This window comes from Nerophis lumbriciformis, linkage group LG13 (assembly GCF_033978685.3).
Source record: "Nerophis lumbriciformis linkage group LG13, RoL_Nlum_v2.1, whole genome shotgun sequence".
Lineage (NCBI taxonomy): Eukaryota > Metazoa > Chordata > Actinopteri > Syngnathiformes > Syngnathidae > Nerophis > Nerophis lumbriciformis.
Window position 1 is genome coordinate 27,670,421 of NC_084560.2, and position 17,758 is coordinate 27,688,178.

The 17,758-nt window shown below is 36.7% G+C and overlaps 1 protein-coding gene and 1 long non-coding RNA gene across 3 annotated transcripts in view; one reads left to right on the forward strand and one right to left on the reverse strand.

Moving 5' to 3' along the window:
• LOC133613555 (uncharacterized) overlaps positions 1 to 7,339 on the reverse strand; it is a 10,566-nt gene extending 3,227 nt beyond the window's left edge. Inside the window, exons 1-2 of the long non-coding RNA XR_012050769.1 lie at positions 7,258 to 7,339; positions 1,127 to 1,253 (exon numbers count right to left, since the gene is read on the reverse strand). This is a non-coding gene — a long non-coding RNA (uncharacterized lncRNA). The remainder of the gene's footprint in view (positions 1 to 1,126; positions 1,254 to 7,257) is intronic.
• An 81-nt stretch (positions 7,340 to 7,420) lies between these two features.
• The window catches only part of LOC133613680 (vang-like protein 1), a 47,381-nt gene continuing 37,043 nt past the window's right edge, over positions 7,421 to 17,758 (forward strand). For both annotated transcript variants that reach the window (XM_061971391.2, XM_061971392.2), the window contains exon 1: positions 7,421 to 7,549. The gene's annotated coding sequence lies outside the window, so the exon portion shown is untranslated. The remainder of the gene's footprint in view (positions 7,550 to 17,758) is intronic.

The window sequence follows — 17,758 nt, forward strand, 5'->3', positions numbered from 1 at the left end:
GGGTCTTCCCCGTGGCCTCCTACCGGTCGGATGTGCCCTAAACACCTCCCTAGGGAGGCGTTTGGCTGGCATCCTGGCCAGATGCCCGAACCACCTCATCTGGCTCCTCTCGATGTGGAGGAGCAGCGGCTTTACTTTGAGTTCCTCCCGGATGGCAGAGCTTCTCACCCTATCTCCAAGGGAGAGCCCCGCCACCCGCCGGAGGAAACTCATTTCGGCCGCTTGTACCCGTGATATTGTCCTTTCGGTCATAACCCAAAGCTCATGACCATAGGTGAGGATGTGAATGTAGATCGACAGGTAAATTGAGAGCTTTGCCTTCCGGCTCAGCTCCTTCTTCACCACAACGGATCGATACAGCGTCCGCATTACTGAAGACGCCGCACCGATCTCACGGTCCACTCTTCCCTCACTCGTGAACAAGATTTCGAGGTACTTGAACTCCTCCAATATTTAAAATCATATTATTTATTGTTGTTTTATTTATTTTATGTTGTATTCATTACTTTATTATAGAAAATATTCAAGTTCTATTTATATTATTTAAATGATCAGTTTTATCGTAAATCGTACATCCTACTTTTTTTTTTTGCTATATAAGTATCAGTCAAAGGAAGACATGAAACTGCTACAGGAAAATACCAAAAAAAAAGGAAAAAGCCACCAAAATAGGAGCGCAAGACAAGAACTAAAACAATACACACAGGAAAACAGCAAAAAACTCCAAATAAGTCACGGCGTGATGTGACAGGTCGTGACAGTACACCTACTTAGAGACAAGAGCTATAGTGATGCATGGTTGGTTATGATTTAAAGTCATATCCAACAATTTAATATCCAACGACATTTTACTGTCAACTAAGTTTTGTTTTTGAATGATTTCTGCTGGTGGTGTGCCTCCGGATTTTTTCAACGCAAAAAATGTGCCTTGGCTCAAAAAAGGTTGAAAAACACTGGCCTAAACTAAAGTTATAGGGAGGCCACAGTTTGACCCCGGAACAGACTAATTCAAACTCTAGTATTTCTTATGGTGAAATATTTTTCAAGTACAAACACTAACAAATTATGTTTTTGCCAGCGTGGCTGCATTAATTAGCTCCATGAAAGTCAGACTAGATAATCAGACCTGGTTTGTTGTCCTCCATTGAGCGGTTCTGCCAAATGACGGTCAGTCATTTTGGGGTGGGGGTGTTCTCCCCGTGGAGGGAGGCAGGTGTTCCTCCAGATGAAATGCATCCATCTATATCTCCTCTCTGGAGACACACACACATAAACACAGATGTACCTGCGATTCAAATGAGCCAAAATTGCCACCCAGCATGTAGAAAAGCACCACCTGACACACATTTTACTTTCTATTTTTGGTTTAAAGATAGTCCTTTTATCTTCGATGAAGCTGTGAGCTCCTAGTTGACCTCTTCCATTAGTCACAGGCGGCCTGCGCTCCTCCTCATGTCCCTTTATGTGCGTCTCTGCTGTGTAATGTGGCCCCTGGGGGGGCTGGAGACATTATTCATGTCCACCGCAGCAGCAGCAGCAGAAGAAGTCGTAGTAACACTACACGCTTTGTGTACACCGAGCACAAAGGCAAGGGCTTGCTAGCACGTCAAGAATGACCATAAATAAAACAAAGGAGGTGACGGAGCATCCAAGGACTGATTAAGTTCAATCATTTCAGTCATTCTGAGTCAATTAGAAGTATTGCTCATTTTGTTCTGAGCAGCCAGACCCTTTCTGGTTCCAGGGTTATCGTCACCTCCTGTACCACATCACTTGCACCCTTTAGTGTTGGCGTCACAAAAATACACAAAAATAACGAACATGCTAAATTAGTCTACTCATGAGATTTGTTTGACTTTCGCATTTCAAATCATACAACTTAGTATGTAAAAATATTGAGATAGCTCTATTTAATTATTCAAACGTAGCATTTTTTTTTAAATTCCAATCGCACTTTTTGTGTCTAAACTGCAACCTTAGAAAAAACTTGTCGTACTTGTCAACATTTGCATTTGAAAATAAGGAAAATAGGGCGAGATTCTGGTCTTTCCATCAAAATGTCTACCACTTACACTATTTTTTCATGGAAGTTAAAATCCTGGAAATATACACTACAGAAATAATTTATGAAATCATGAGGGTGGTGGGAAAAAAGGTACACAATAGTTAATAATTGAAGTTTTTAAAAATGTGCTTCTAAATGATGTATTAATATTATTATTATTTTATAATTATTGTTATCATTATTATAACTACTATTTTAAACTAAAATCATGAACTACTCATTTGACTTGTATTGTAAAGTGTCTGAGTTTTGAAGAAAAGTGCTTCTAAATAGAATGTATTATTAATATTGGCAAGGCAAGGCAAGGCAACTTTATTTATATAGCACGTTTACAACAATTTGTAAATTGGACCAAAGTGCTTTACAGGTTAAAAAGCATAGAGCAAAAATATAAATAAATAAAAAATAATAAATAAATAAATTTAAAAAATAAATAAATAAATACGTAAATAAATAAATACATACATATTATTGTTATTATTATCAATATAAAACACAAAATAATTATTTTTTTGTTAAAGCAGCTCAAATAGTGATTAAAAAAAGTGCACTAGAAATAAATGTATACTGAAATATAAGATGCAGACGAACAAACATTTTTTTGGATACCACAGCTGTCCTGATACTATATTGATATCAGGTGACAGTTTAATATCAGCAGCAACAAAAAAAGTATCAAAATTATATTGTCTTGCATCTAAAATCTCTCCAATATAAGCCCCGATACAAGCAGTCCAGCAGCGTGTTTACTTGTGCTAAGCTGGACAGACAGTTAACATCTACAAACCCCAAAACCAGTGAAGTTGGCACGTTGTGTAAATCGTAAATAATAACAGAATACAATGATTTGCAAATCTTTTTGTACTTCTATTCAATTGAATAGACTGCAAAGACAATATATTTAACGTTTGAACTTGTAAAGTTTGTTATTATTTGCAAATATTAGCTCATTTGGAATTTGATGCCTGCAACATGTTTCAAAAAAGTTGGCACGTGGCAAAAAAGACTGAGAAAGTTGAGGAATGCTCATCACACACTTATTTGGAACATCCCACAGGTGAACAGGCTAATTAGTAACAGGTGGGTGCCATGATTGGGTATAAAACCAGCTTCCATTACATGCTCAGTCATTCACAAACAAGGATGGGTCGAGGGTCGCCACTTTGTCACCATCTACGGTCCGTAATATCATCAAAAGGTTCAGAGAATCTGGAGAAATCACTGCACAGCAAGGTTGTGACCTTCGATCCCTCAGGCAGTACTGCATCAACAATCGACATCAGTGTGTAAAGGATATCACCACATGGGCTCAGAAACACTTCAGAAAACCACTATCAGTAACTCCAGTTGGTCTCTACATCTGTAAGTGCTAGTTAAAACTCTACTATGCAAAACGAAAGCCATTTATCAACAACACCCAGGAACGCCGCCGGCTTCGCTGGATCCGAGTTCATCTAAGATGGACTGATGCAAAGCGGAAAAGTGTTCTGTGGTCTGACGAGTCCACATTTCAAATTGTTTTTGGAAACTGTGGACATTGTGTCCTCCGGACCAAAGAGGAAAAGAACCATCCGGACAAAGTTCAAAAGCCAGCATCTATGATGGTATAGGGGTGTATTAGTGCCCAACGCATGGGTAACCTACACATCCGTGAAGGCATCATTAATGCTGAAAGGTACATACAGGTTTTGGAGCAACATATGTTGCCATCCAAGCAACGTCTTTTTCATGGACGCCCCTGCTTATTTCAGCAAGACAATGCCAAGCGACATTCTGCACGTGTTACAACAGCGTGGCTTTGTTGTAAAAGAGTACTAGACTGGCCTGCCTGTAGTCCAGACCTTTCTCCCATTGAAATGTGTGACGCAATATGAAGCGTAAAATACCACAATGGAGACCCCGGACTGTTGAACAAATTAAGCTGTACATCAAGCAAGAATGGGAAATAATTCCACCTGAAAAGCTTCAAAAATTGGTCTCCTCAGTTCCCAAGTTAATGATTATTTGCAAAAAAAAAATTGTTTTCTCAGTTCCAACATTAAATATCTTGTCTTTGCAGTGCATTCAATTGAATATAGATTGAAAAGGATTTGCAAATCATTGTATTCTGTTTTTATTTACGATTTACACAATGTACCAACTTCACTGGTTTTGGGTTTTGTACTATGATTCCTGCTGATATTGTTTTGGTTCAATGTTGGTGTCGGCCAACACTCAAGGCTACAATATTGGTATTTTATCGGAAGTGAAAAAGTTGCATCAGGCCATACTTAGGGGATATTAACAATATGGTGATGCTTTGGTAAAACAATCTTATTTCCTTTTTTTGCGTGGAAATAACTATAAAATAAACGTTACAAAAATTATATGATTATGGAATTTAGGAAAAAAATAATCATAATCATATCAAAAAATTTATCTAATTAGACTTACAACTAAACAGTCAAATGAGCACAATGTGAACACTATAGTATTATTTAAATGCATTCGAAATAAACTCAAACTCAACTCAACATTCCAAAAGTAAAGTGAGCTTCAAAAGCAATCAATTACACATCTTAACATTTTCTCTTAAACAATATGACATTACTCAGTGAGTTAACGTCAATATTGATGAAAAATCGATACAAACCAGCTTAGAAATAGGTCGCCATATTGGAAACAGCTGCACCACTTGCATTCGAAATAAACTCAAACTCAACATTCCAAAAGTAAAGTGTGCTTCAAAAGTCAATCAATAACACATCTTAACAGTGTCTCTTAAACAATAGTCGACGTTACTCAGTGAGTTAACGTTAATATTGTTGAAAAGTCGATACAAACCAGCTTAAAAATAGGTCGCCATATTGGACACAGCTGCACCATCCATCCATCCATTTTCTACCGCTTGTCCTTTTTGGGGTCGCAGGAGCCTATCTCAGCTACACCACTTGCATTCGAAATAAACTCAAATGTAACATTCCAAAAGTAAAGTGAGCTTCAAAAGTCAATCAATAACACATCTTAACAGTGTCTCTTAAACAATATTCGACATTACTCAGTGAGTTAACGTCAATATTGTTGAAAAATCAATACAAACCAGCTTAGAAATAGGTCGTCATATTGGAAACAGCTGCACCACTTGCATTCGAAATAAACTCAAACTCAACATTCCAAAAGTAAAGTATGCTTCAAAAGTCAATCAATACCACATCTTAAAAGCGTCTCTTAAACAATAGTCGACGTTACTCAGTGAGCTAACGTTAATATTGTTGAAAAATCGATACAAACCAGCATAAAAATAGGCCGTTAATTGGAAACAGCTGCACCACTTGCATTCAAAATAAACTCAAATGTAACATTCCAAAAGTAAAGTGTGCTTCAAAAGTCAACCAATAACACATCTTAACAGTGTCTCTTAGACAATATCCGACGTTACTCAGTGAGTTAATGTCAATATTGTTGAAAAATCGATACAAACCATCTTAAAAATAGGCCGCCATATTGGAAACAGCTGCACCACTTGCATTCGAAATAAACTCAAACTCAACCAAACTCAACATTCCAAAAGTAATGTGTGCTTCAAAAGTCAATCAATACCACATCTTAACAGTGTCTCTAAAACAATATCCAACGTTACTCAGTGAGTTAACGTCAATATTGTTGAAAAATCGATACAAACCAGCTTAAAAATAGGCCGCCATATTGGAAACAGATGCACCACTTGCATTCGAAATAAACTCAAATGTAACATTCCAAAAGTAGAGTGAGCTTCAAAAGTCAATCAATACCACATCTTAACAGTGTCTCTTAAACAATATTCGACTATACTCGGTGAGCTAACGTCAATACTGTTGACAAATCCATACAAACCAGCTTAGAAATAGGCCGTTAATTGAAAACAGCTGCACCACTTGCATTCAAAATAAACTCAAATGTAACATTCCAAAAGTAAAGTGAGCTTCAAAAGTCAATCAATAACACATCTTAACAGTGTCTCTTAATTAATTTCAGATGTTACTCAGTGAGTTAACACCAATATTGTTGAAAAATCATTACAAACCAGCTTAAAAATAGGCCGCCATATTGGAAACAGCTGCACCACTTGCATTCGAAATAAACTCAAATGTAACATTCCAAAAGTAAAGTGAGCTTCAAAGGTCAACCAATAACACATCTTAACAGTGTCTCTTAAACAATATTCAACGTTACTCAGTGAGTTAACGTCAATATTGTTGAAAAATCGATACAAACCAGCTTAAAAATAGGCCGCCATATTGGAAACAGCTGCACCACTTGCATTCGAAATAAACTCAAATGTAACATTCCAAAAGTAGAGTGAGCTTCAAAAGTCAATCAATAACACATTTTAACAGTGTCTCTTAGACAATATTCGATGTTACTTAGTGAGTTAATGTCAATTTTGTTAAAAAATCGATACAAACCTGCTTAAAAATAGGCCGCCATATTGGTAATAGCTGCACCACTTGCATTCGAAATAAACTCAAACTAAACCAAACTCAACATTCCAAAAGTAAAGTGTGCTTCAAAAGTCAATCAATACCACATCTTAAAAGTGTCTCTTAAACAATATGACGTTACTCAGTGAGCTAACGTCAATATTGTTGAAAAATCGATACAAACCAGCTTAGAAATAGACCGTTAATTGGAAACAGCTGCACCACTTGCATTCAAAATAAACTCAAATGTAACATTTCAAAAGTAAAGTGTGCTTCAAAAGTCAATCAATTACACATCTTAACAGTGTTTCTTAAACAATATGACGTTACTCAGTGAGTTAACGTCAATATTGTTGTCAAATCGATACAAACCAGCTTAGAAATAGGCCGTTAATTGGAAACAGCTGCACCACTTGCATTTGAAATAAACTCATACTCAACATTCCAAAAGTAAAGTGAGCTTCAAAAGTCAATCAATACCACATCTTAACAGTGTCTCTTAATTAATTTCAGATGTTACTCAGTGAGTTAACGCCAATATTGTTGAAAAATCATTACAAACCATCTTAAAAATAGGCCGCCATATTGGAAACAGCTGCACCACTTGCATTCGAAATAAACTCAAATATAACATTCCAAAAGTAAAGTGAGCTGCAAAAGTCAATCAATACCACATTTTAACAGTGTCTCTTAAACAATATTCGACGTTACTCAGTGAGTTAACTTCAATATTGATGAAAAATCGATACAAACCAGCTTAAAAATAGGCCGCCATATTGGAAAGAGCTGCACCACTTGACACCGGAGATAAGTAACTATGCTAGACATGGTGTCAATGGCGCCCTCTGGCGGTGTAATCCGACATCGCCCTAATTGAATTGCACCGTGAGTGTATGTGTGTGTGTGCGTGCGTGCGTGTGTGTGTGTGCGTGTGTGTGTGTGCGGAGAAGCTCCATGGTTCCTCTGCTGCTCTCACCACAATGGCCGGGATCGAGTGAGGGAAGAGACGCGCCTCTCTCCAGAGAAGGAATGACGAGGAGGAAAGGTAGGAGCGAATCTCTTCATCGATCATCGTAATCTTTTATTTTGAAAAGATAAAGGCGGGTGCGGATCGTGTCCTGCTGCGACCATCTTGGCTTTTACCTGCGATGTAATAAAAAATTAAAAAAAAAGCACGTTAATCAGGACGCTGGGCACGTGTCTCGTCTGAACCATGTCGGTGTATATTTTAAAACACACACAACAATATTTTAACGATACTGGCCTATATTTGACTATATCTGTAATTGGCGGTGCATAAAGGGGCACGGTGCCTCTGCTGTGCACAGCTGGATGAAGCTCTCCTTACACGGCCTCGTTTGTCCCATCCACGGCCACTGTAAATGTGCATACATTTACAGTTGTGCTGTATCAATAAGGTATGTTCGGGCACATGAGGTGTGTTGCAGAAAGGACTACTATTATCGTGCACAATGTTGTTTTATCAAAGGGCAGCAAGTAGCAATGTAGTGTGTTTGGACTCCATTACACACCCTCTCTCTCTCTTTGCAAATGCACTTTTTTTTTAACATAATAATAGTTGAAAGTGGAATTGTTTCCTTTTTTCTGTTTGAAAGGGTCTGTAAAGATTTATATGCAGTATATTTATTTCACATAAAATAAATGAAAATGTGTTTTAGTAGGTAATATTTTCATGCTAAATATTTACACTATATTAGATGAATATAAATTAGTTTAAACATTCCCAAATATGTAAATATTTAAAATAAATACTTTAATAAAATATTTTTCAAATAAATAAATCGTAGGTATATTATTTATAGAACTAATTAGTTTATAACTATTAAAGAAAAATACATACAAACTAGATGAGGCTCTATTTTATGCTGCAGCTGTTACATATACTGTAATACTGTACATGGTAATTGTTATATATTGTATATTTTATATACAAATATAATATAATAATATTATATAATATATCAGTATATATCATCACCAAACTTTATCGCAGACTCCAACGTCCAAGTAGACATATAATCACATACAGTACATAAAACAAACAAAATACAGTATAAAAGGCATTATCACATAATATTAAAAACAGTGCTTTTGCATGTTTAGTAAAAGGCATCTAATAAATAAATAAAAGCAGCAATAAAAAAAAAAATATATATATATATATGTATATATATATATATATATATATATATATATATATATATATATATATATATACTTTAAAAATGCGTCTACACATTCTATAAAAGGCACAGATACCAGTGTTTCCATATATACGATTGGTACCTAACAGAACTACACCTAGGATTGGTTATATGTATAATAACATCATTCTCGGACCCCTGCAGTCTACATTTAAACTTAAATATCATATACTGTATATATAATATGTAAATATTACATATATGTTATATATTATATTGCTACTACGGTACATTTTTTGTCTACTTTATACCTGCATTATCCTTTCCATCCTTGACACTTTCCATCCTTTGTAACTGAGCTACTGTGTGGAACAATTTCCCTTGTGGATCATTAAAGTTTGTCTAAGTCTAAGTCTGAAGGAATTGCGTGTGAATGCTCCAAAGCTGAAGTTGAACTAGAATCCTGGAATTTCTTTTAGAATTGTTGAAGTAGAGCACACAATTCCCGAACAGGCTGAATATTTTGAAGTTGGAACAGTTTGAATCAGATGAAAAATGTGGGATTTGTGGAACTTTGAAGAATGTCCCATTGATTTCAATGGGAATTTCAGAAAAAATTGGTAATTTCGGGGAAAGCGGGAATTTTTTTGAAAATGGTAAAAAAAAAACTTGAATGGTCTGAATGAGTTGAAATGGTTGGTGTTGGAATTTTTCAAATCGGTCGAGAAATGTTGAAGTAGTAACATGTTGAATTGAGAAATGGTATTACGGAATTCCTGGAATTTTGGGAAAACCGGGATTTTTCCCAGTTCAAAAAACAACTTTGGAATGTTTTGACGGTGGAACGGTTGAAATGGATTGAAAAATGTGGAAGGAAGAGTCGCCAGAAAAAAGGGTGGAAATAGGGCTTTGGAAAACTAGGAATTCCGGAAAATCCTGGAATTTTTTTGAATTTGGAAAAATAGTACTTTACATTTCCAGAATGGTGGAATGCGTTGAAGGTGGAATGGTTTGAATCGGTTGAAAAATGTGGAAATGGTGGAAGTTTGAAAAATGGCCAATTCATTTTGAATGGGAAAAATGTCCCGGAAAAATGGAATTCTGGGAAATCTGTGAATGTTTGTAATTTGTCAAGGGAAAGCCCACGATTCCCGAATAGGCTGAACAGTTTGAAGTTGGAACGGTTTGAATCGGGTGAAAAATGTGGAAGGTAGAGCACGGCAAAATCTGGAGAAGAGTAATAATAATAAGTTGAAAAATAAATAGATACATTTTGGTGTAGAAAACCATGAATGCTTTGGAACATTCACACAATAATTACGACATATAAATATAATAAATACTAGGTTTGTAAAAACTAAACTGAATATAAAATAAATATAAATATAAAGTACATACTTTAAATAAATGTTTTCAAATAAATAAATCGTAAATATGTTATTTTTGTAACTAATATAGAAAAATATTGTAAAATAAATATGAGTAATTATAGTATATTAAATGAGCATAAATATATTTCAATATTTACAATGAAAAATGGTTAATGTAAATACGTTTAAAAATAAATCTTCAATATATTATTTGTATTTGTGTATGTATTAGAATTTTGAAAGGAAAAACTCATAAACATAAATATACGTCAGATAAATACAGGGCATTAACTGAATGTAGATGTATCAACATGTTTCAAATGAATGCATGTTTTGTATAAATATGTTTAAAAAGAAATCCAAACAATATTTATATGACAAAATAATATAATTATTAAAAAAAACTCATAAACATAAATATAACAGTAAATTATATGCATATACTGTAAATGTATCAATATTTTTCAAATAAATGCATGTTTCCTGTAAATATGTTTAATAAAAAAATCTGGAATGTATTGATCAATGAATACATAATTAATCAATAACAAACTCAGGTAAGGCAAATAGTTGAAATAATTACAGTATGTTAAATTGATATAAATATATTTTAATATATTTAATTATGCAGGTTTGTATGTAAATATTTGTAACCATAACATTTTGAATGTATTTTATTGTATGATTACTGAACATTATATTATTATTACTATTAAAGAAAGTAAAATGTTTGAATTAAGAGCTTGGATATAGTCTTCATAGTTTTAAATATAGCAGAAACATAATAAAGATAAATCTTGTGAGAATAAAAATCTAAATATTAAAATGAAATAAATACAATCATTTTAACCTTAATTTAATTACATCCCAGCAAATGACAGAACAATTAAATATGCGCATGAACATGTAAGTGTTTTTCTGTATTTTATACTCCCTCTAATACTACAAGTACAATACGAAACACAACTAGAACAACATCATCTTAGCATGCTTCAAATTACTATAATTATTTAAGCATTTTGTTATGATATAAGTTTTGTATGTTATGCGATGGTACAGTTTGTCAGTTGGGCACAGTCAACAGAAGAACACAGTTAGCAGGCAAAGTAATTGGCGCCTATATAAGGGGCGGAGCATGAGCCCATGTCATTATTTTGGCGAGGATCTGGGTAAATTAATAACATTTCACTCTTTGAGGGAGACAATGGAAGCATCCAAGCCTCCTAAAGGCACATCTGCTCATCACCCTCCATGAACCAGGAAGCAGCCTGCTAACAACATAGCCAACAAATAACACCGTTCAACAAATAGTCTTATATGGAACATGAGTGAGTAATGACATCATCCACTACGGTGATGAAGTCACCCCAATTCTGTTTTCTTTGCCGACGTCTCCGTAACAGATAATGCCACAGTCTGAGAGATGATGACCTGTTTATTATATTGATTATAGTTTGCAGCTTCTCATAATTAGCCCATCTTGTGTAGTTAAAACATGACCTTCCAATTATCTTGGCAATGTAGCTAATAGCATCTTCCTGTGTAAAGTTTGCTTAAGAACTTGGAGCAAGGAAGGAAGGCAGTGTATGGGTTACTAAGAATGAAGGTGAGGGTGCGTGAGTGTGTGAGTGTGAGTGTGTGTGTGTGTGCAATTGTGTGTGTGCGGTATACAGCTGGTGCCATGGCAACCAGGCCTCAGCATGTGATGAGGCTGATCCAGGTCATTTGGGGTGCTGGAATTGCATCAGGGACTTTAATAATAAGGGACTCTCAAATTCTTCCTCTCTCTTTCACTGTCATCAGTGTTGTTCTTTTTATTCTTTTAAAACACAAGACGTCCCCATATTTTTTTAAGAATCTTTTTTTTGGGGGGACAAAATACCCCCAATATGTATTTTGTTTGGTGACAGAGCATCATAACTCCAATGTTGTTTGCTAACTTGTTAACAACCTTCAAGACACATTTGTCTCTTCATGTGCTGCGGCTTCCTGCATCGCCCACGCCGGGGGTCAGCAAGCCGCGGCTCTTTAGCGCCGCCCTACTGGCTCCCTGGACCTCTTTCAGAGATGTGTGAAAATGGAAAAAGATGAAGAAAACTATTTTTTTTTTTGTTTTAATATATTTTCTTTAGGAGGACAAACATGACTCAAACCTTCTTAATTGTTAGAAATCCCACTGTTTATGTTATACATGCTTCACTGATGAGAGTATTTGGCAAGCACAGTTTTGTCCTACAAATTTCAGCGACCCTTAAACTCATCATAGTTTGTTTACATGTACAACTTTCTCCGATGCTGCCACAGAAAGACGTGTTTTATGCCACTCCTTCCTTGTCTCATTTTGTCCACCAGACGTTGTATGCTGTGCGTGAATGCACAAAAGTGAGCTTTGTTGATTTTATTGATTTTCTGGAGTGCTTAACAGGCATATTTGGTCAGTGCATGACTGCAAGGTGATCAATGCTAAAATGCTATTTAGGCTAACTGCATGTACATATTGCATCATTATGCCTCATTTGTAGGTATCCATCCATTTTCTACCGCTTATTCCCTTTGGGGTCGCGGGGGGCGCTGGAGCCTATCTCAGCTACAATCGGGCGGAAGGCGGGGTACACCCTGGACAAGTCGCCACCTCATCGCAGTATTTTAGCTAATTTAATTTCCTTTACTTATGTCCTCTTTGTATTTAATTTATATTTGCATGTCTCATGACACATTATCTGTATGTAATATTGGCTGCATATCTCATAGCTGTTTGTGTGCCATGTTGTTCCAGACCACAGCAAACGTTACCCAGCTTGCAAAGATTGTAACAAATCCATTAAAGGAAGACAGCCTGCCGTTTCCTTAAACTTGGACACACACATCGATACCTTGGGCCATTCTAAGACAGTTTTCTCATCCCCTGAGAAGTCTCCATGTTACTAATGATTTCCAATGTTGCAAAAATGTGTAGAATAAAAATTAAAATACAACATTTCTGTCAACGAATATTTGGGTCAGTCTTTGGTAGTAAGCTAATATAGCTAATATAGACACTTACATCATATGTTGTCTTCATTATAACACTTATATATAAGGTTTTAATTTTTGGCGGCTCCAGACAGATTTTTTTTTTTTTTTTTGGTCCAATATGGCTCTGTCAACATTTTGGGTTGTCGACCCCTGGCCCACAGTCATTGGTGTGTGAGCGATTGGAAGAAAAGCTCTGACTCTAAATCAGTAGAACTCAAATACAATACTTTTTTTTACCCTCTTACAAACGCACATTTTCCGACTGACATCATCATAGAAGCTTTTATAACTGTGCTTGCGGGGTTTTGGGAAACATTGTAAAAACATGCAAACCACTTTTCAAATCAACACAGCAAAGGCCTTTGATACACGTTTTGTGTATCTCATGAGTGTGAAGTGGTACCTTATGTTGTGACTGTTGAATGTAACGCTAAAAAAGGTGGGGGCCTTTCCAATATTTTTACATTTTATATCAGTAAGAGCTAAACAAAATGATGTAATATGCAGTACTGTGTATTAGGCTTTATGTTTTGTGGTGACTTAAGGCTTGATCTACTAAGATCTCAATAACACGCACTAAAGAGTGTGTGCAAACTATAACATTGTGTGTACTATTAGCAGGCGTGTTGCGTGTGATCTACTAAGACTGCGTATACAATTGACAAGTGGTGCAGACCGCCCTATTTAAATGAGTTTTTTGCGTATACTACTGGCATTCTGTGCCAGTGTGGGACGTTGTTGAACTAGCAGTGCACATCAATAATTTGTACCACCTTTTCTGCAGTATAAAAGCGCAGTCTGTAGACAAAATAAACTATTTTTAGCTGGCAAACGCACGCTCTGCAGGGAGGCGGTAAACCATCACAACTGCAGCACATTCATGCAACTGGAATGATCCAAACACAAGAAAATGCTTATTGTAAGACATATTTTCATATAAGACATATATTATAATAATATATTTCCTGAATAAAAAAAACTAACATCATTAAAAAACAACACCAACAGACACCAAAACGCATCAAGTGAAGTTGCATTAATCAGCCTCTTCAGTCATCCAGCAGCTACACAGTTATAAAATTATATTGCTGAATAGACGATATGTCTAATATTTTTTATTTATGACAGTCCAAATATATTGACACGCACACATAGGGCGAATGATTATCCGTCCTTCGTCTGTCTTTGCAGCTCAAGCACCTTGTTTCTCACAGCCGTGTGCGTAACTGTGACAGTTTGCACATACTTTTCAAGCATGCTAAATGAAGACGCAAAATAGCATCCGCAGAACAGTAGTCAGCCTTGATAAATCACTTTGCTTGAGCTGAATAATAATATTTGCATTTTCTCCTCCCGGTATTGTCGATGTTCTGATAATCATTATATATTCTGAATATTCATGAAGATAGACATACATGGATTGCGCTCCTTATTTTACTCACTTGAGAAGCAATCCTCTGTGCACAGGTTTAGCAGATCAGTGCGTTTTAGTACACACAAACATTTAATAAACAGGCCCTAAGTGTAATATTATTAGTCTCATTAGTATCATAATGTATTTTTTTCATGTTTTGCTGTAGCTTTAGATTTGTTTTATTTTTATTTTGTGAATTGATTTATTTTATTTTATTTTTTCTTTGGTTTTGGTTTGTTTTATTTTTAGAACGTGTCGCAGGCCAATAAAAAACAAGCTTAAAGCTTCAAATTGTGTTTAAAAAGGCTAAACAATATAATATATGAAAATGAATTAAAAATGGGCAGCACGGTGGTAGAGGGGTTAGTGCATCTGCCTCACAATACGAAGGTCCTGAGTAGTCTTGGGTTCAATCCCGGGCTCGGGATCTTTCTGTGTGGAGTTTGCATGTCCTCCCCGTGACTGCGTGGGTTCCCTCCGGGTACTCTGGCTTCCTCCCACTTCCAAAGACATGCACCTGGGGATAGGTTGATTGGCAACACTAAATTGGCCCTAGTGTGTGGATGTGAGTGTGAATGTTGTCTGTCTATCTGTGTTGGCCCTGCGATGAGGTGGCGACTTGTCCAGGGTGTACCCCGCCTTCCGCCCGATTGTAGCTGAGATAGGCTCCAGCGCCCCCCGCGACCCCAAAGGGAATAAGCGGTAGAAAATGGATGGATGGATGTATTTTAGGAAAAAGCATACAAAAATAAGTTATAGTAGTAGTTCTAACAACTTTCTATTGATACATTTCGCCTTTTTTCTCCTTTATTTCCAAGTTTTTTTGTTATGTTTCATTTATTAATAAGAACTTGCCACAGGCCAATAAAAAAAGGCTGCAAATGGCCCGCGGGCCACAATTTAGGTACAGCTGCTGTAAAGTAAAATTTGGCGCAGATACATTTAAACCCTTTAGGTCTGATACAAGCTTACATCTCGAGCATCCGCTGTTGCCTTGGCAACATGGGAAGCCAGGGGGCCCCATAGTTAGCAATAATAATCAATCACTGGCACCGAGCGGACGTGTGCAGGATATGCCTGCTTATGTGCGCGTGTGTGTGTGTGTGTGTGTGTGTGTGTGTGTGTGTGTGTGTGTGTGTGTGTGTGTGTGTGTGTGTGTGTGTGTGTGTGTGTGTGTGTGTGTGTGTGTGTGTTCAGTGCACACAATGGTCGAGCATCACACCCAGCATTCGCACGGTTAAATGAATAAGCCCATGATTCGATTAAAAACTGTTAACCCCCCGAGTGCCGACCTCTGGGCCAGAGGAAGCAGAATGTGGGCCAAGGCGAGAGGAGGTGCCGTCGAACCAGGCCATGCGGAAAAAAATGGTGGCCGCGGGGAAAGAAAAACTATCGCTTACAAGCTGAGGGTACAAAGAAATAATAAAGCCTCTGGAGCGGTGATGCACGCGCAGCTTCCTGGTTGCCAGATATCAATTCACCCCCTCCTTCCCAAAAGTAGTTTTCCTTTGAGAGATGTACAGTACAGTGAAATCCAGCATGCATGAGTGCTTTCTGCTCGAGTGCACCCAGACGAGAGCAAGGAGGCAGAAAGTGACACTAATGTAAAACAAACATTCATTAGTGTGTTTACTTAGCGGGTGGGGAGATGTGCTGTCATCGCGCATGATCACGTCTGTGCTGCACATTGGTAAGGTGCTCTTTTTGACCCGTGAATGAAAAAAGAGGTTCACATAAGCAGCACTCATTCTGATACTAACACGTGTTTAATTAGGACAAACCTTTTTTTCCCCCTTTTTTTACTTGACTTAGTGCTTTTTGGCATTTTAAGCACGTTTTTCAAAAAGTGGTCTCTCTCCTTGAGTGTGACGATCCACATTAAATAACATATTATAATAAACTAGATCAGTGATTCTCAAACTGTGGTACCAGGCGCCATGACTGCTACCAAGGACGAGTGCGGCTGTGCCCGGATGCATGCAATTGCTGTCGTTTTGATGTTAGGTTTTCTGATGAAATAAACCAAAATAATACGTCTACACATAGTTCTAAACATGCTCCATCTAATAAACGTGCGATAAAACATACTTTTATTTTGTGAAGTATTATTTTGCGGCCGTATTTGACACACACTTGCAGTGTTTCATGACCAGCAGGCACTCTAACACGCATCGATAACGTAATAAAAATACACCAAACAACCAAAAAAATTACTTATTACCCTCAATTTGCCAAAATCTTCATGAGCTTTGGACCAACAATCACAGAGAAATAGTGATTTTTGTGTGAAGTTTGTCAACTGTGGTGTCGGCCTCCAATGTGTTTGTAACCACTGTATGTATCACTCATTATGTATTATTCTAACTCCGGGGTCGGCAACCCAAAATATTGAAATAGCCATATTGGACCAAAAATACAAAACATTAATCTGTCTGGAGCCGCAAAAAATGAAAAGCCGTATTGAAGTCTTATAATGAAGGCAGCACATGACGTAAGTGTCTATATTAGTTATATTAGCCTACTATCAAAATGATTATGTGTCGCAGGCTGAAGCAAATCTTCATGGACAGAAATGTTGAAATTTAATATTTATTCTACACATTTTTACAACATTAGAAACCATTAGTAAAACGTAGGATTCTCAGAGGGTGAGATAACTCCTGTAAATTACTGGCTTTTAATGGCCAAAAGGTATAAGATGTGTGTGTCCAAGTTAAAGGAAACGGAAGGCTGTCTTCTTCTAATAGATTCACTACAATCTTTGGCAAGCTAAGTAATGTTTGCTGTGGTCTGGAACAACTTGGCACGTCAACAATTATCAGAAATGCAGCCAATATTACATACAGATAATGTGTCATGAGACATGCAAAACTAAATTATATACAAAGAGGTTAAAAGTAAAGGATATTAAACGAGCTCAAATATACTTACAAACGAGGCATAATGATGCATTATGTACATAGATTTTCTAATGCTTGTCCCTCGTGGGGTGGCGGGGGTGGATGGCTGGAGCCTATCCCAGCTACATTCAGGCGGGATACACCCTGGACAAGTCGTCACCTCATCCCAGTAAACTGGAACATATCTGTACATTTTTTTGACTTCTTTGCATAATCTATTTCATAATTTAATTCCACATACTGATATACTAAAGGTTAATGTACACAGTATAATACACTAAAGGATATTGGAAATGATCTCTATTTGATTAATTTTGAAGGACAAATAGCGTGAAAACAATGGGTGGAATATAATCATGGTCACGGTGATAGACAGGCGGTTGCTATGAC